This window comes from Bubalus bubalis, chromosome 8, assembly GCF_019923935.1.
Source record: "Bubalus bubalis isolate 160015118507 breed Murrah chromosome 8, NDDB_SH_1, whole genome shotgun sequence".
Classification (NCBI taxonomy): domain Eukaryota; kingdom Metazoa; phylum Chordata; class Mammalia; order Artiodactyla; family Bovidae; genus Bubalus; species Bubalus bubalis.
Window position 1 is genome coordinate 108,768,963 of NC_059164.1, and position 20,096 is coordinate 108,789,058.

At 36.5% G+C, this 20,096-nt stretch overlaps 1 long non-coding RNA gene across 1 annotated transcript in view; it reads right to left on the minus strand.

Moving 5' to 3' along the window:
- LOC123334911 overlaps positions 1-19,060 on the minus strand; it is a 71,074-nt gene extending 52,014 nt beyond the window's left edge. Inside the window, exon 1 of the long non-coding RNA XR_006553110.2 lies at positions 18,909-19,060. This is a non-coding gene — a long non-coding RNA (uncharacterized LOC123334911). The remainder of the gene's footprint in view (positions 1-18,908) is intronic.
- Positions 19,061-20,096: the final 1,036 nt, after the last annotated feature.

Consider the following 20,096-nt stretch of genomic DNA (forward strand, 5'->3'; position numbering starts at 1 on the left):
TATTTGATGTTAAGTATAAATTATTCAAACACAATAAATGAAGATGGCCAAGATAACATAGCTGGAAAGATCTTGAATTTTCAATTTCCTTATACTTACTGCCTAATATTGCAACCTTAATGGAGCCATAATGTCCTTTTATACTATGAGGAATAAGTGAAACTGATTTAATAACTAACTAAATGGTCTCAATCAAATATTAAGTATCTTAAAAATGGCCTCTGCTAGTTTATACCACTTATGTTGATTTGGTTAGCTGCAGATACTGAAAGTGTTTTCTGCCATGTCTTTATGTGACAGTGGAAAGATCAGAATCTCTTTTGCTTTTCTTATTTGACTTATAAGAGTAACTATCCCTTTTGAAAAATGTGGCATAGTAACTTTCATGTTGTTAATACTGAATCCTATAGAATTGTAAAATTTTAAACTGATGGTTAATAAATCATTTGCCCACAAACCTCAGGCTTCTGTCTCCTCAGACAAAAAACTGAACAAGCTTAAGTTCACTGCTTTGTTTTCGCCAGGTTGAAAAGAGCTCATTTCAACACCTCAGTAGGACATGCAGTAGTGGCAGACTATGTCTCTTGGTCACAGACTGGGAAAAAATATTTGCAAATCATACCTATCTAAAGCACCTGTCTGTAATATATGTTTTAAAAACTCAAAACTCAAAAGAAAATGATTCAACTTAAAAATAGGCAAAATTTTGAACAGACACTTCACCATAGAAAATATATAAGTGGCAAAAAAGCACCTAAAAAGATGCTCAACATCATTAGTCAAAGTAATGCAAAGTACAAAAAAAGGATATGACACTCAAACCTAACTGGAATGACTAAAGTGAAGAAGACAGAACATATCAAGTGTCTGGAAGAGTGTATTCAAGTGTGTATGCATGGAACGCGATTGTAGTTGAACAAATACCTGGGAAAAGAGTGTGACAGACTCTTGAAAACTTATCACCTTAGGATCCAAGCACTATATTACTAAATATTTATCCAAGATAAAGAAGACATATGCTCATACAAAACTTTGTACAGAACCAACAAATGGAAACAACCTAAATTTCTACCACTATGTGAATAAACTATAACATATCCATACAATAGACTAATATTCACCAATAAGAAGAAATAGATGGTTGATAAGCCCTGAAATAGAAATCAATTTCAAAAAGCATCTGAATGAAATAAAGCAAGAAAAACAAATGCATGCTGTATGAAACATAATGTAAAAATTTTGGAAATTAATGTTCAGAGAGAAAGGAGATCAGTGTTTGCCTGGGGAAGGAGAGAGAGGGATTCCTTTTTTGGGTAACTTATGTTCATTATCTTGAATATGGTGGTGACTTTATCCAAAGCTTATTAAATTCTATATCTTAAATACATGCCACTTATTAATACATATCCATTATACCAGGGTGATACTGTTAAAAGTTATGAGGAACAATGCTTAATTGAATAAATTCTGAGACTAAATTTGAAAGACATTCAAGAAATAGCAAACATAGGAATTGATGTGTGTGTATGTTGAAGAAAAAAAAGAAGATAGTTAATTATATAATTTCAGATCAGATCAGTCGCTCAGTCATGTCCGACTCTGTGCGACCCCATGAATCGCAGCACGCCAGGCCTCCCTGTCCATCACCAACTCGCGGAGTTCACACAGACTCACGTCCATCGAGTCAGTGATGTCATCCAGCCATCTCATCCTCTGTCGTCCCCTTCTCTTCCTGCCCGCAACCCCTCCCAGCATCAGAGTCTTTTCCAATGAGTCAACTCTTCGCATGAGGTGGCCAAAGGACTGGAGTTTCAGCTTTAGCATCATTCCTTCCAAAGAAATCCCAGGGCTGATCTCCTTCAGAATGCACTGGTTGGATCTCCTTGCAGTCAAAGGGACTCTCAAGAGTCTTCTCCAACACCACAGTTCAAAAGCATCAATTCTTCGGTGCTCAGCCTTCTTCACAGTCCAACACTCACATCCATACATGACCACAGGAAAAACCATAGCCTTGACTAGATGGACCTTTGTTGGCAAAGTAATGTCTCTGCTTTTGAATATGCTATCTAGGTTGGTCATAACTTTCCTTCCAAAGAATAAGCATCTTTTAATTTCATGGCTGCAGTCACCATCTGTAGTGATTTTGGAGCCCAGAAAAATAAAGTCTGACACTGTTTCCACTGTTTCCCCATCTATTTCCCATGAAGTGGTGGAACCGGATGCCATGATCTTCGTTTTCTGAATGTTGAGCTTTAAGCCAACTTTTTCACTCTCCATTTTCACTTTCATCAAGAGGCTTTTTAGTTCCTCTTCACTTTCTGCCATAAGGGTGCTGTCATCTGCATATCTGAGGTTATTGATATTTCTCCTGGCAATCTGGATTCCAGCTTGTGTTTCTTCCAGTCCAGTGTTTCTCATGATGTACTCTGCATGTAAGTTAAATAAGCAGGGTGACAATATACAGCCTTGACACACTCCTTTTCCTATTTGGAACCAGTCTGTTGTTCCATGTCCAGTTCTAACTGTTGCTTCCGACCTGCATACAGGTTTCTCAAGAGGCAGATCAGGTGGTCTGGTATTCCCATCTCTTTCAGAATTTCCCACAGTTTATTTTGATCCACACAGTCAAAGGCTTTGGCATAGTCAATAAAGCAGAAATAGATGTTTTTCTGGAACTCTCTTGCTTTTCTATGATCCAGCAGATGTTGGCAATTTGATCTCTGGTTCCTCTGCCTTTTCTAAAACCAGCTTGAACATCAGGAAGTTCACGGTTCACATATTGCTGAAGCCTGGCTTGGAGAATTTGGACCATTACTTTACTAGCGTATGAGATGAGTACAATTGTGCGGTAGTTTGAGCATTATTTGGAATTGCCTTTCTTTGGGATTGGAATGAAAACTGACCTTTTCCAGTCCTGTGGCCACTACTGAGTTTTCCAAATTTGCTGGCATATTGAGTGCAACACTTTCACAGCATCATCTTTCAGGATTTGGAATAGCTCAACTGGAATTCCATCACCTCCACTAGCTTTGTTCGTACTGATGCTTTCTAAGGCCCACTTGACTTCACATTCCAGGATGTCTGGCTCTAGGTCAGTGATCACACCATCATGATTATCTGGGTTGTGAAGATCTTTTTTGTACAGTTCTTCTGTGTATTCTTGCCACCTCTTCTTAACATCTTCTGCTTCTGTTAGGTCCATACCATTTCTGTCCTTTATCCAGCCCACTTTGCATGAAATATTCCCTTGGTATCTCTAATTTTCTTGAAGAGATCTCTAGTCTTTCCCATTCTGTTGTTTTCCTCTATTTCTTTGCATTGATCGCTGAAGAAGGCTTTCTTATCTCTTCTTGCTATTCTTTGGAACTCTGCATTCAGATGTTTATATCTTTCCTTTTCTCCTTTGCTTTTCGCTTCTCTTCTTTTCACAGCTATTTGTAAGGCCTCCCCAGACAGCCATTTTGCTTTTTTACATTTCTTTTCCATGGGAATGGTCTTGATCCCTGTCTCCTATACAATGTCATGAACCTCATTCCATAGTTTAAAGTGAGAAATAGATTTAAGGGCCTAGATCTGATAGATAGAGTGCCTGATGAACTATGGAATTATATAATTTAGGTGGTAGTAATATAGATATTTACTGTTTACATCTTTTAACTTTTTTATAAATTTGACATTTTACATAAAAGTATTAGAAATTCTATTTAACCACTAGAATACATTTAAAAGGAAAGATTATTTCCTGATACTTGTAAGTGAACATAACAATGATACCAAACTAGGAAAACTGTTTACAAATAAACCAAACAAATCTCACCTATGAATATGAAAGCGACTTACTAAAATATTAAGTATTGTAATCCGGAGAAAAAAAGTTTAATAACAGTTCATTACAAAATGAGGTTTATTCCAGAAATGAGAAGATTGCTGAATTTTTAGGAAATTAATTATTAAAATTAGTTCAATTTTTAGGAATTTATTAAAATTGAGGAAAATGGAATACTACTATATACATGTACACTAAAAGGCAAAATTTAGCAAGATTCACCAATCTCAAGATAAACCAGTACCACAGAAATAAAAACTTTCTTGATGTGTTAATTTTCAGTAACCAGCATTCTATATGAGAAATAGTAATTTTAACCAGAAAGACAAAAAACAGAAAGTATGCTCTCACCATGTAACTTTTTCAGTGCAAGTACAACGCAATATTATTAAGAAGAGAAAGTAATGATATTAATAAAGTTCTAAAAATTCGGAAGAGTAGAAGTAACACTAGATGGAAATTAATCTATATCACCATATTTATACACTTTACATTAGGATAAATTCCAATGTTTCAAGTGTAAATTTTGAAAGATGAGAAATTTTATCACTCCATAGTTATGAAGAAATCTCACCATGTCAGAAATTCCTGAAGTCCTAAACATTTTAAAAAACTAAATACATCTTAAAAATATTTCTGCATAGAAAACACAGACTCAAAAGATAAATGAGGCATTGTAAATTGGATAATCATATTTGTAATTCATATCTCACAGTGAAAATGCCAAATTTCACAAATATCAGTAAGAGGGAAACAGCTTAATTAATAACTGGGCAAGTGGTATAAAAGTAGCTCTTAACAATACTAAATTATTTTAAAATAAGATAGCTGCAAATTTAAGCTGCATTGAAATATAACTTTCACTTACCACACTGACAAATACATAAAATTTTATTATTTAGTATCAAAGATGGTGTAAACTGTTTAACTCGTATGTCAATACTTCTCAAAATTACAAATGAATATACATTTTCTTTTGGGTATTTTACTTCTAGGTATCTGTCTCACAAATATCATGCATATGGAAAATGTTCTATATATATAATATAGCAAAATATATTAGCAAAGTAAATATAATAGATATTTCTCTATAAATATAATAGCGAAAGTTTGGAAACAATCATACATGTATGCCAATAATGTTTTTAAAAGTAAGGCATATCTATATAATGGAATTCTATTCCAATGAAAAATCAAGATAAATCTTTGAATAAATCAGTTGGGAATTAGTAACAAGTATAAAAAGAAAAGGAAACATGTTTTACAAGTATTTCTATTTTAAAAAATGGAAAATATACATCTGTAGTTGCATGAAATGTCTGAAAGGGTAAAATAACAACAACAAAAATAATAAAACATACATAAAAATAAAATGAAAATATTTTAAAAATAACCCCCACAAAAATAGCAATAGCTATCTATTAAGAATTAAGTCTTAATTCTTAATAGGTCTTCCCTGATGGCTCAGATGGTAAACAATCTGCCTGCAATGAGGGAGACCCAGATATGATCCCTGGGTTGGGTTGATCGTCTACAGAAGGAATTGGCAACCCACTCCAGCACTCTTGCTTGAAGAATTCCATGGACAGAGGAAGCTGGCAGGTTACAGCCCATGAGGTCACAAAGAGTCAGACACTATTGAGCAACTAACACTTTCACACACAGGAGATGAATAATAAAGTGAGAGATATCTTATACTGATCTCTTTATACTTGTTTCCACTTCTGAACCATGTAAATATATTGAGTAATGAAAATGACTCTAATATACAAAACAGAAATCATTACTCCTTACAAGAAAAATCTAAATATGTGGACAATCAGTGACTTTTCTTGGTCATGTCAGAAAAGAGGTCACAAGGCAAACTGGCACTAAGTTTCAAAACAGTCAAATCCAGAGTCACACAACCATATCTGACTTCCTGGAACAGAAATAGCAGTAGTTATAAACAGGTGGAGACACTTAAATGGTAATTTTGATGAGTTGCTAAAGTCTAAGTGTAGACCATCATTATAGTGAGTAACTCCTAAGAATTGCAGTCCTAGGGACTACCAAACCTTCCTGGGTTTTAGTTACAGAATCCCCATCAGATTTTCATGATGAAAAACTGAGAGAAACTCTTTGTGACTTGGGCAGAGGGAGGAATAAGTAGTCAAAGATAATCTTTTCCACGAAATGACTTGCATAATTGGACATCCATATGCAAAAAAAAAAAAATCCAAACACATATATTACACCCTTCACTAACATTAACTCAAAACAGATCACAGATCTGAATGGGCAACACAAAACTGTAAAACCATTAGAAGGTAACATAGAAGAAAACCTAGGTGACTTGGATATTAAAAAAAACATTTCAATACAGCACCAAAGATATGGTACATGAAATAAATAATTGCTAAATGGGACTGCATTAAAATTGAAAGCTGCTACTCTGAAATACAGTATCAACAGAATTAGAAGACAAGCCACAGGTAGGGATAAGATATTTGCAAAAGACACATCTGATAAAGGACTGTTATCCAAAGTATTCCAAGAAAGTTTAAAACTCAACAACATGAAGAACCCAATTTAAAAATGAGCCAAACACTTAACAGACATCTCAAAGAAAATATACACATAATAAATAAGCATATAAAGATATGCTGCAAATCATGTCATTCAGTTAAGTTCAGTCACTCAGTCATGTCAACTCTTTGTGACCCCATGAATCACAGCATGCCAGGCCTCCCTGTCCATCACCAACTCCTGGAGTTCACTCAGACTCACGTCCATTGAGTCAGTGATGCCATCCAGCCATCTCATCCTCTGTCGTCCCCTTCTCCTTTTGCACCCAATCCCTCCCAGCATCAGAGTCTTTTCCAATGAGTCAACTCTTCGCATGAGGTGGCCAAAGGACTGGAGTTTCAGCTTTAGCATCATTCCTTCCAAAGAAATCTCAGGGCTGATCTCCTTCAGAATGGACTGGTTGGATCTCCTTGCAGTCCAAGGGACTCTCAAGAGTCTTCTCCAATATCACAGTTCAAAAGCATCAATTCTTCGGCGCTCAGCCTTCTTCACAGTCCAACTCTTACATCCATACATGACCACAGGAAAAACCATAGCCTTGACTAGATGGACTTTTGTTGGAAAAGTAATGTCTCTGCTTTTGAATATACTATCTAAGTTGTACATAACTTTCCTTCCAAGGAGTAAGCGTCTTTTAATTTCATGGCTGCAATCACCATCTGCAGTGATTTTGGAGCCCCCAAAAATAAAGTCTGACACTGTTTACACTGTTTCCCCAACTATTTCCCATGAAGTGATGGGACCAGATGCCATGATCTTCGTTTTCTGAATGTTGAGCTTTAAGCCATGATCTTCGTTTTCTGAATGTTGAGCTTTAAGCCAACTTTTTCACTCTCCACTTTCACTTTCATCAAGAGGCTTTTTAGTTCCTACTCACCTTCTGCCATAATCATGTCATTAGGCAAATGCAAATTAAAACAATGAGACACCACTCTCCACCCATTTGAATGACCAAAATCCAGAACACTGTCAATACCAAATGCTAGTGAAGAGCTGGAACAACAGGAACTCTGATACTTTGCAGTTTGGAATGTCAAAGGGTACAGTGATTTTGGAAGAAATGGGGAGAAAGCCAAAACGTAGAGAAATAAGAGACACATTGAAATCACTTTTACCTCGAGCCAGGCACAGTTGAACTTTAGTTTTAATGCATTTTTGAAGCAAACAGGAAATAAATTTTTTAAGAGTACCTTTTCCTGAAGATGGAGATTTATAAGAGGAGTCCTTCACCATTTGGCTGAATCCAAAGAAATATTCTTCTGGCAAGTACAAAGTAAACTGAGTTGTTCCTGAGCCAGAAAACCAATTTCCCTGAGATTTGTATTTAAATATGTCAGCTTTTGCAAATTGTCTTCTTGATTTGAAGCCTAAAATCCCAACACCTGGATGGTCTAAACAGTCTCACCACATACACCAAAATGCTAAAATCATCATTAAATAGGTTGCTATATCCCTCTAAGACTGACAAAAATTAGAATAAAAGACAAAAGTTGGAAAAAGATTTAGTGTTTTGGAAAACAACTAAATTAACTTAAATTTCTTCTCAGAAGGATGGCTTCTTCATTTATGTCTTCATTTAAGTCTCAAAGACGCATATTGAATAAGGAACAAACAACGAGCAACCCAAAGCAATGTAATTAAAAGCAGAGAAGGGTCACTGAATAGATAGCAGCGGAAACAATACACCATGGACAGAGTCCACAAAGATTTCAGATTGTAAATGAATAATGCTTATGATTAAAGAACTGCAAGCCAAGTTTTATAAGGTCTTTAGGGAACTTCCCTGGTGGCTCAGATGTTAAAGCATCTGTCTACAATGTGGGAGACCTGGGTTCGATCCCTGGGTCAGGAAGATCTCCTGGAGAAGGAAATGGCAACCCACTCCAGTACTATTGCCTGGAATATCCCATGGATGGAGGAGCCTGGTAGGCTACAGTCCATGGGGTCTCAAAGATTCGGACACGACTGAGCGACTTCACTTTCACTTAGGGAACATAAAACCAGTAAAAGTGACTTAATGGTTGGGGGAAAAAGTATCAAATAGGACACCTAAGAAGTTATTCTTTACATCAGAAAAATATATATTTCCCTTTATAAAAGAATTTCAGTAGTTTCACTATGATGCTTCGAAGTATAGATTCTCTTATAGTTATTCAACCGAAAATTTGTAAAGTTCCCTGAACCAGCAAACTATCTTTCATCAATTTTGGAAATTGTTGGTTTCTCTGTCTTGAGATATTGCATCTTTCACAACCCCTCTCTACTCCTTTCAGGATTTTTGTAACATGCAATTTAGATTTTAAACCATATCCCATATATTGCCTATACTTTGTGAAATTTCTATTTATTTTTCTTCCCATGGTCTACTCTGGGTATTCTAATTTTTTTCTAGTTTACTTGTTCTTTCTTCAGCTGTACCTGAACTTTCTTTAATCTACTATTAAAGAAAGAAGAATGAAAGGGAAGTCGCTCAGTCATGTCTGACTCTTTGCAACCCCATAGACTATATAGCCTACCAGGTTCCTCCATCAATGGAATTTTCCAGGCAAGAATACTGGAGTGGGTTGCCATTTCCTTCTCTAGGAGATCTTGACCCCAGGATTGAACCTGGGTCTCCTGCATTGTTGGCAGATGCTTTACCGTCTGAGCCACCAGGGAACTCCAATCTACTATTAAAACCACCACTCAACTATTAATGACTTCCCTTGTAGCTCAGTTGGTAAACAATCTGTCTACAGTGCAAGAGACCTGGCTTCCATTCCTGGGTTGGGAAGATCCCCTGGAGAAAGAAATAGCAACCCAGTCCAGTATTCTTGCCTTGAGAATCCCATGAACACAGGAAGCTGGCAGGCCACAGTCCATGGGGCCGCAAGAGTCAGGCACGACTCAGCAACTAGACCATCACCACCAAACTATTAACATTATTTTTCATCCTAGATATTATATTTGATATTTGGTATTTTTTATTTCTCTGGTGAAAGATTTGATCATGCTAGTTAATCCCTTGGATCTCTTAAATACAATGATTTTAAAATACTACTGATAAAACCTTTTCATATAAAGCCAATATATGGGTCACCTGCATTTCTATTCTTATTAGTTGTTTTTTTATTATGGATTTCCAACATACTTTAATACCTGATTATGTTTAATTGAGAGATGTCCTTATTTGTCATGAAGATCCCCTGGAGAAAGAAATGGCAACCCACTCCAGTATTCTTGCCTGGGAAATCCCATGAACAGAGGAGCCTGGTGGGCTAAAGACCATGGGATCACAGTGTCAGATGCAACTCAGTTACTAAACAACAGCAACTTATTTGTAGGAAAATAAAATAGATCTCTTTTGTGGCTCCAAATGATGTTATTGTCTCCCAGAGGGCATGTAATTTAGTTCTTACAGACAATCTTGCTATGAACAGATAAATTTAAATAACTCAGAAAATTAGCTGATAAAAAAGTTTGAATTTTTAGGATATGGGTTTATTTCAATTACTCCTTATTATGAAATTTGAACATTCTTTGACACCATCTGTCTTTGGAACTGGAATGAAAACTGACCTTTACCAGTCCTGTGGCCACTGTTGAGTTTCCAAATTTGCTGACACTTTAATAGCATCGTCATTTAGAATTTTAAACAGCTCAGCTGGAATTCCATCACCTCCACTAGTTTTGTTCCCATTAATGCTCCCTAAGGCCCACTTGACTTCATACTCCAGGATGTCTTGCTCTAGGTAAGCGACTGCACCACTGTGGTTATCCAGGTCATTACAGTCTTCTTTGTGTAGTTCTTCTGTGTATTCTGACCGCCTCTTGTTCATCTCTTCTGCTTCTATTTCGTCCTCACTTGTTTCTGTCTCTTATCATGCCCATCCCTGCATGAAATGTTCCCTTGTTATCTCCAACTGAGCAAAGGGATCTTTAGTCTTTCCTCTTCTGTTGTTTTCTTCTATTTATTTGCATTATTCACTAAAGAGGCTTTCTTATCTCTCCTTGCTATTGTGGAACTCTGCATTCAGTTGGGTATAACTTTCCCTTTCTCCCTTGACTTTCGTTTTTTGCACAATTCTGCTCATTTCACAAGCTAGCAAAGTAATGCTCAAAATCTTTCAAGCCAGGCTTCAGCACTACATGAACCAAGAACTTCCTGATGTACAAGCTGGATTTAGAAATGGCAGAGGAACCAGAGATCAAATTGCCAACATCCATTGGATCATCGAGAAAACAAGGGAATTCCAGAAATGACATCCATTTCTGCTTCTTGGACTACACTAAAGCCTTTGACTGTGTGGATCACAATAAACTGTGGAAAATTCTTAAACACATGGGGATACCAGACCACCTTACCTGCCTCCTGCAAAACCTGTATGCAGGTCAAGAAGCAACAGTTAGAACCAGACATATAAAAATGGACTGGTTCAAAACTGGGAAAGGAGTACGTCAAAGCTGTATATTGTCACGATACTTATTTAACTTATATGCAGAGTTCAACATGTGAAATGCCAGGCTAGATGAATCACAAATGGAAAAAAAATGGCTGGGAGAAATATCAACAACTTCAGGTATACAGATGATACGTGACAGAAAGCGAACAGGAACTAAAGAGCTTCTTGATGGGAGTGAAAGACAAGAGTGAAAAAGCTGACTTAAAACTCAACATTCAACAACTAAGATCATGGCATCTGGTCCCATCACTACTTGGCAAATAGAAGGCGGAAAAGTAAAAACGTGGGAGATTTTATTTTTGGACTCCAAAATCATTGTGGACATTGACTGCAGTCATGATACTGAAAAATGCTTGCTCTTTGGAAGGAAAGCCATGACAAACCTAGACAGCATATTAAAAAGCAGAGACATCACTTTGCCAACAAGTCAAAGCTATGTTTTTTCCAGTATCCATGTATGGATGTGAGAGTTGGACCATAAAGAAGGCTGAAGTAAAGTGAGGTGAAAGTCACTCAGTCATGACCAACTCTTTGCAACCCAGTGGACTATACAGTCCACGGAATTCTCCAGGCCAGAATACTGGAGTGGGTAGCCATTCTCTTCTCCAGCGGATCTTCACAACCCAGGGACTGAACCCAGGTGTCATGCATTGCAGGCAGATTCTTTACCAGCTGAGCCACAAACGGAAGCCCAAAAACACTGAAGAATTGATGCTTTTGTACTGTGCTGCTGGAGAAGACTCTTAAGGGCCTCTTGGACTGCAAGGAGATCAAACCAGTCTATCCTAAAGGAAATCAACCCTGAACATTCATTGGAAGGTTTGATGCTAAAGCTGAAACAACAATACTTTGGCCAAATGATGCAAAGAACTGACTCGTGTGAAAAGAGCCTGTTGCTGGGAAAGATTGATTGTGATTGAAGGAGGAGAAGGAGACACCCAGGGATAAGATGTTTGAATAGCATAACTGACTCAGATATGAGTCTGTGCAACTTTAATAATGATAAAATATTAACATAATGTTTATATATAGTCAAATACTTCAATATTAGAAGCATCAACATTCTCTAACAAATCAGTGAAATATAGGGAAATAACATGTGTCACTTAATTCTTATTTTAGACAAAACAACTGTTATTTCATCATTTTTAAAAATGTACTTGTCAGAGCTGCTAATTATACTTTTCATTCCTCTTTGAATATACTCAAGTGTGTTATTCTTCTTAAATTAATACTCCAAAATAAAAGCTATACCAAATAAAAATGATCTGATTAGTGTTTAAGTTTAATGATGGGAAAAAGCTCCATTGGCCCTTTACCGTATCTTGATCCATGCTGCTGTAGAAAACTTGAACCACTAAGGTAGCAGATATACTTCTGAGGATATTAAACAAGGTGAGAAAAACCCTGAATAATTAGCTACCTCTGAAATTGATGGTAGAAAGACATGATGGGGGAAAAATATAAATTAGATGTTCAAGGATGAAAAACTGAGCTATTGAAAATAAAACTAAAACCAAATCTGTCTTTGAATAATTAGTAAGAAATAGAGTGAAGAGCATCCTTAGGAATTATTTCACAGAACAACAGGTTTTCAGGCAGACTTTCTTGGGTGGATGTACCAAATCTTTTTAACTAAGAAAGTATCTGCAAGACCCCCATGTATACCAAAATTGGAAGTTTTACTCCAAAGTACATAAAACACAACATCCACAGTTCTAGAAATTACAACTCTACCTAAATATTACTTCCTTTAAATTAAAAAAAATATTCAATTATTTCTCAACTGATAATATTACAATAAAACTTGCTTGCCTACAGCTCAGATAACCAGTATCCATATCAAATGACTTATTTAGGTATCTGTTGCATCTTTGACTTCAACTTTATTATGAGAATTAGAGGCCAGCAATAAAAATGTAACCATTGTTATTCTTACCTCAAAGGTTTGCAGTCAGTAATTGAATTTACTATTGCTATTGTCTATTGATATTGATATTGGAAATTATCAAATATGGCATGTTGAATAGGCCAAATGTGTGTGTGTGTGTGTGTGTGTGTGTGTGTGTGTGTGTTAGTCACTCAGTCATGTCTGACTCTTTGTGACCCCATGGACTGTAGCCCTCCAGGCTCCTTTGTCCATGGAATTCTCCAGGCAAGAATAATTTGCCATTTCCTTCTCCAGGGGATCTTCCCAACCCAGAGACCAAACCCAGGTCTCCTGCATTTCAGGCAGATTCTTTACCATCTGAGCCACCAGGAAAGCCCCAGGCCAAAGATGCCTATGGCTTAATCCTAATCCTGGAAACTGTGAATATGTTATATTACACAGCAAAGGGGAATTAAGGTTGCAGGTGGAATAAATTTTGTAATCCACTGACCTTCAAATGGGGAGATTATCATGAACTATTCAAAAGGACCCAGTGTAATCACATCACTTTTAAGAAGTTAGCCAAGTAGGGCAGAGAGATTCAGCTTGATACAGATTCCTTCTACCTCTTCTGGCTTGGAAGACAGAGTGAGGGGTCATGAGCCAGGACTGTAGTGGTTCCTAGAAGCTGAGAATAATCTTCATTTGACAGCCAGCAAGAAAACAGTGAGCTTTTCCTGTAGCCACAAGGATCTAAATTCTACTAACAAAACAGATGAGCAAAGAAACTAATTTGTCCTTAGAATCTCCAGAAAGGAATTCTACTGATGCTTCATTTTATCCCTGTGGGGCCCATACCAAATTTCTGACTGGCAGAAGATAGAAAATTATATTCTGTAAACTGCTCAGTCTGTTGTAATTTGTTATAGTAGCAAAAAAGGGACACCAAAGTTACAGACCCCATCTCAGGAAACAATAAAAAAAAATACCTATTTCAAATGAGTTGTTATAAATGTGCTAAAAACACACATGTTCACATAAACACTTGAAATACTTTTGCTTACTAAGTCTACTTCATCTTAATTTTATATGTCCCTTATGAAAATCTTGGGAGTAAAGGCAATTTAAATTTAGAATAGAAAATACCATTGGGACTTTATATTTATGGAAATATGGTAAACACAACTATTCTCTCATTCCAATTTAATAGCAATCTTCAAGTGTCTGTTTTATTGGTTTAACCTTTATTAGATCACTTTCAAAGGGCTTGGGAAATGTATGTGTATGTAGACTTCAAACTCTAGGTGTCTGCTCTGTTGTACTCATATAAAACCAACATTAGATTTTAAGGTTTTTAACCTTTAAAAATAAAGCAATCCGTTATGGTAGGTTTTATATGGCATGCTTAATGTTTTCTGTCTCTTTCCTGTCCTAGATTTTAGGACAAAGCAGAGAATTATAACTACCTGAGGGCTGGAAAGATTATTGTTGACACAAAACGAAGAATAACTTAGTGTGATCATAAAATCACCCTGTGCAGCTAACATTAGGAAAAAATAAACTATGTCGATGGTAAAATTATTCTATTATAAACTAAAATAATTTACAATAAAATAAAATTAATGCCATCTTTGTGGGTGTGAATTTTGGTCCTTACATTGCTCTCAACAAATTATAACACCTTTAAGAGTAAAAACTCCCTGAAAAGGTCTTTGAGATGGATTAGATAAAAGAGTATCCTGAATAAACCACTGTGCAGCACTAATATGATACCTTATGATACATTCATACAAGAAGGACCACATATAAAGGAGAGGAACGTATTTCTTTTCTTTTTCTTTGTTTTTTAGATTTTTTTTTTTTTTTGATGAGGGCCACTTTTTAAGTCTTTATTGAATTTGTTATATTATTGCTTCTCTTTCATGTTTTGGTTTCTTTGTGGGATCTTAACTCCCTGACCAGGGATTGAACCCACAATCCCTGTGTTGGAAGGAAAAGTCTTAACCCCTGTACCTCAAGGAAGTTGCAAGAAGATGAACATTTCTTGACAGATTCCTTTCACAGCCATTTTCTATAAACAATACTATAAAAATATGCTGTCTAATTTTTGTAACTGTCTACATATGTATTATTAGAATTTATCATGTTTTTGTCTTACTATGTACAAGAATCTGTTATTGGTAATGAAAGACAGTCAATTAAGACAAGCTGTTTCTACTGGGAATTCCAGGTCTGTTTAGCAGTTTGGACTTTTATACCTACTATGATATAATAAATACTAATGCTTCATCATAGACATTTTATAGCAAGCATCAAAGGTAAATCTTAGTCAGCAAATTCAAAAGTTGGCAAGCTATGGGCCAGAGGTCAAATCCAGCTGGCTGCCTCTTTTTGTAAATAAAATTTTACCTGGACACAATCATGTATATTTCTTTTGGTTTTTGTTTGCTTGCTTGCTTTTTTTAGCTTGTCACTGTCTTCTTCTACATCCATTGCATATTTTTTCATTGGGTCTTTTCTTTTCATAAATTGTTATTTACATATTGTTTATGGTTGATTATGTTTATTATTCGTGCATATCATTTCACACTATAGTGACAGAGTTGAGTTGTTGTAACAGAGACTATGGCCCACAAAGTCTAAAATATTGGCCCTTTATAGAGAAAAATGTTGCCTAGTGATGTAACTGAAGGTAATGTTTGTATATAAACAAATAGTATCAATAAAATATTAATAGCATATAATATATCAATCATATAAATTTTGATTAAAAAATCAATGTCAAAGCTTACCTTTAAGGTCAGGAAACTCTCCCTAGAAGAGATAATGTTTCAGTTGAGTTTTTAATTATTAACTGAAATCTATTAGCTGGATAAGGGGGATACACAAAAATGGCAGTTATGCAAGGAAATGATATGTTAATTAGCTTGATGATAGTAATCATTTATCTCTTTATATATTTCCAATCATCATGGCATATACCCTAATATACTCAATTTAACTCATAAATAAGAACATGTTTAAAAAGTCCTCATGTTCATAACAGCACTATTCAGAATAGCAAGGATATGCAAGCAACCTGTGTCCATCGATGCATCAATGGAGAAATTGGGTCATGAATACACAATAAAATATTATATGGCATTAAAAAAAGAAAAGCCTGCCATTTGCAACAACATGGGTGGACTTTGAGAACATTATTCTAAGTTAAATAAGTCAGACTGAGAAAGACAAACACTGTATGATTTCACTTGCATGTTTGGAATGAAAGTGGTCAAAGTCACAAATTTCCAGTTAGAAGATAAGTATGTACTGGAAAGCTGAGCACCAAAGAATTGATGCTTTTGAACTGTGGTGTTGGAGAAGACTCTTGAGAGTCCCTTGGACTGCAAGAAGATCAAACCAGATAATCCTAAAGGAAATCAGTCCTGAGTATTCATTGGAAGGACTGATGCTGAAGCTGAAACTCCAATACTATGGCCACTGGATGTGAAGAACTGACTCATTGGAAAAGATCCTGATGCTGGGAAAGGTTGAAGGTAGGAGGAGAAGGGGACAAGAGAGGATGAGGTGGTTGGATGGCATCACTGACTCGATGAACATGAGTTTGAGCAAGCTCCAGGAGCTGGTGATGGACAAGGAAGCTTGGCATGCTGCAGTCCATGGGGTCGCAAAGAGTTGGACATGACTGAGCAACTGCACTGAAGTACTGGAAATGTCATGTACAACATGATAGCTATAGTTAACAGTGCTATCTGGTATATTTAAAAGTTTTTGAGAGTAGCTCCTAAGAGTCTTCATACAAGGATAAAACATTTTTCTTATTTTTGTATCAATATAAGATGACAGATGATAACTAAACTTATTGTAGTGATCATATTGAAATATATGGAAGTCAAATCATTATGCTATCTATATACCTTGTTATGCTAAGTCGCTTCAGTCATGTCCGACTCTGTGTGAGCCCATGGACAGCAGCCCACCAGGCTCCTCCGTCCACAGGATTCTGCAGGCAAGAATACTGAAGTGGGGTGCCATTTCTTTATATATACCTTAAACAGTGCTATCTGTCAATTATATACGCATGAAACCAGAGAGAAAGGAATTCTACCAAACTTAAAGCAAGAAACACAGTAACGGTGAAGATAATGATTTATGTAAATAAATATAAGTATTCCATAAAGTGGGCTTCCCCAGTGGCTCAGATGGTAAAGAATCTGCCTGCAATTCAGGAGACCCCAGTTTGATCCCTGGGTTGGGAAGATCCCCTGGAGAATGGAATGGCTACCCGCTCCAGTATTCTTGCCTGGGAAATCCCATGGACAGAGGAGCCTGGGGAGCCCCAGTTCTTAGAGTAGCAAAGAGTCAGGCACAACTGAAGCAACATAGTCCCATTGCACCAGCCTGTTTAGTTCCTTCACTCTCACCAACTTTTAGACTGTATAAAATCACTCCAGGTTGTAGCTGTTTTTCAGTAAATAACTATTGAATATTTTGAATGTTTCTTGTTTCAAGATATTTTATACTCCTCATTTCTATCCTCTGCTTTCTTCTGCACAAAATTGATTCTATGAAGGTCTTAGAAATGTTGAAGGCCTTTCACTATATGTCTGTATTCCAGGGTCCATAGGGATACCTTGTCAATTAACTTTGTTGTAAATATCTCTAATGCCTTTGATATAATTGCTTTTGCTAGTTAGTTTCTACTTTTGTTTAATAAGAAGACTCTGGGATGTTCAAAACAACATCATGGCTACCATCTTCCCAGAATCTTCCACATTTTCATTTTTAATTATTTGATATTACTGTTGCTAGAGATGAAATGAGAGCCATCCTACATTCATTGATCATTTAGGTTTAAAAAGACATTTCTGTGTCTTCTAAGCAATACTTAGTAGCATAAGGAATAATTTAAGAGGCGAGTAATTGAGTCTGAATGTTTATATAACTTGGAATTTAATGGCACAAACTCTGAAATTATGGAATGATGAATTAAAAGACCAATTTGTAAATCAGCTCAGAAGTCTATATGTGACTTAAAATTGCATATAAAAGTACCACTGCATTTATTGAAGCTGTTATTCCTTGCAGAATAATCTGGGCTTCTCTTTTCCTTATGAGTATGCACACTGCAACTGACTCTATACTTTCCAACATATCTTCCTTCAGCATCCAATCATTATTAATAAACAGAATTTTGAGTTTATGCTTAATCAAGTGTATAGTAGGAGCTTTACCAAGTTTCTTCCTCTTCTCTGCCTACATTAGCTTCACCAGAGATAATTAAGTTTTATCATGTAATTTAAGAGGCAGAAACTAGAAAGACAGAAAAACAGCAATTTATGCAATCTCTTTTAGCAGCACAAGACTTTTTAACAATGGGTAAGCAATGTAAAATGCAGGGAAATTGAAAGAATAAGCACAAGGCAGTTTTCCAATAAAATATTCTTTAATATAGAATTTATAAATACAACTGTTTCATTTACTACCATTTTAAATACATAAAATTGCATTTAAATGGTATCTTATCTTTCAGGTTAAGATATTGGATTATGAAAAAAAACATATAGAAGCTCTCCCCTCTCTTAAGACCTCATCTCAATGTAGGAAAAAAAATATTAAAGTATGTAGTATCAGGAACGGAGAAGGCAATGGCACCCCACTCCAGTACTCTTGCGTGGAAAATCCCATGGATGGAGGAGCCTGGTTGGCTGCAGTCCATGGGGTCGCTAAGAGTTGGACATGACTGAGCGACTTCACTTTGACTTTTCACTTTCATACATTGGAGAAGGAAATGGCAACCCACTCCAGTGTTCTTGCCTGGAGAATTCCAGGGATGGGGGAGCCTGGTGGGCTGCCATCTGTGGGGTCACACAGAGTCGGACACGACTGAAGTGACTTAGCAGCAGCAGCAGCAGCAGTATCAAGAAATTAATAAAACAAGAAATTCCAATGAATTTATAAAATATAGAGCAAATAAATAAAGCAGAAGTTGCTGCTTAAAGAGAAAGTAGAAGACGAATCCAACCTATTTTACATAAACCTGGAGAGGCTCAGAACATGAAGACTGAAGATAAAAAAACATAGAAATCAGTGGGATTCAGACCACAGTGTGAATTAGAACATCAGTGAGATAATCTTAGTTCTAGAAAGAGCTCATAAAATGACCTAATGAGATATGAAGAAAAAAAGATGGTAGTACCTGAGAATTGTGTCTTCTTAACCAAAGTTTTGAGGGTTCCCCTAAAAACACCTCAATTTCCAGACATGCATCTAAGATAATGTTTCTCAGACAACAGATCTCCCCACATACTGACTGCTTCATGGGTCTTCCAAGGATCTCCAGACATGTGATGAGAGCTGGAAATACAAAAAATTAGGAACAAGATTAAACAGAAAGGCTTAGCAGAAAGAGAAGACATAGAAATGGAAAAGATAAGGCCTGTAATAAGTATCACAAAACATATTTGTAGCCATACTATTTCTACGAAAGAAAATTAGGGTGTTATGTCACCCATATGGCAGAAAGTGAAGAACCTCCTGATGAAAGTGAACAAGGAGAGTGAAAAAGTTGGCTTAAAACTCAACATTCAGAAAACTAAGGTCATGGCATCTGGCCCCATCACTTCATGGCAAATAGCTGGGGAAACAAAGGAAACAGTGACAGATTTTATTTTCTTGGGCTCCAAAATCACTACAAATGGTGACTGCAACCATGAAATTAAAAGACGCTTTCTCCTTGGAAGAAAAGTTATGACCAACCTAGACAGCATATTAAAAAGCAGAGATATCACATTGCCAAAAAAGGTCCATCTAGTCAAAGTCATGGTTTTTCCAGTAGTCATGTATGGATGTGAAAGTTGGACTATAAAGAAAGCTGAGCACCAAAGAATTGATGCTTTTAAACTTTGATGTTGAAGAAAACTCTTGAGAGTCCCTTGGACTGCAAGGAGATCCAACTAGTCAATCCTAAAGGAAATCAGTACTGAATATTCATTGGAAGGACTGATGCTGAAGCTGAAACTCCAATACTTTGGCCACCAGATGCGAAGAACTGACTCACTGGATAAGACCCTGATGCTGGGAAAGATTGAAGGCAGGAGGAGAAGGGGATGACAGAGGATGAGATGGTTGGATGGCATCACCTACTTGATGGACATGAGTTCGAGGAAGCTCCAGGAGTTGATGATGGACAGGGAGGCCTGGTGTGCTGCAATTCATGGGGTCACAAGGAGTTGGACACGACTGAACAACTGAACTGAACTGAATTGAATTGATAGTGAAAGAGACAGAAACTTATACCAAGAAGACAGACAAAGACAGAAGATTAGGGAGCATTTCAGTTTCATTAATGCTAAGATACGACAGTGCATCAGGCTTCTCCAAGGAA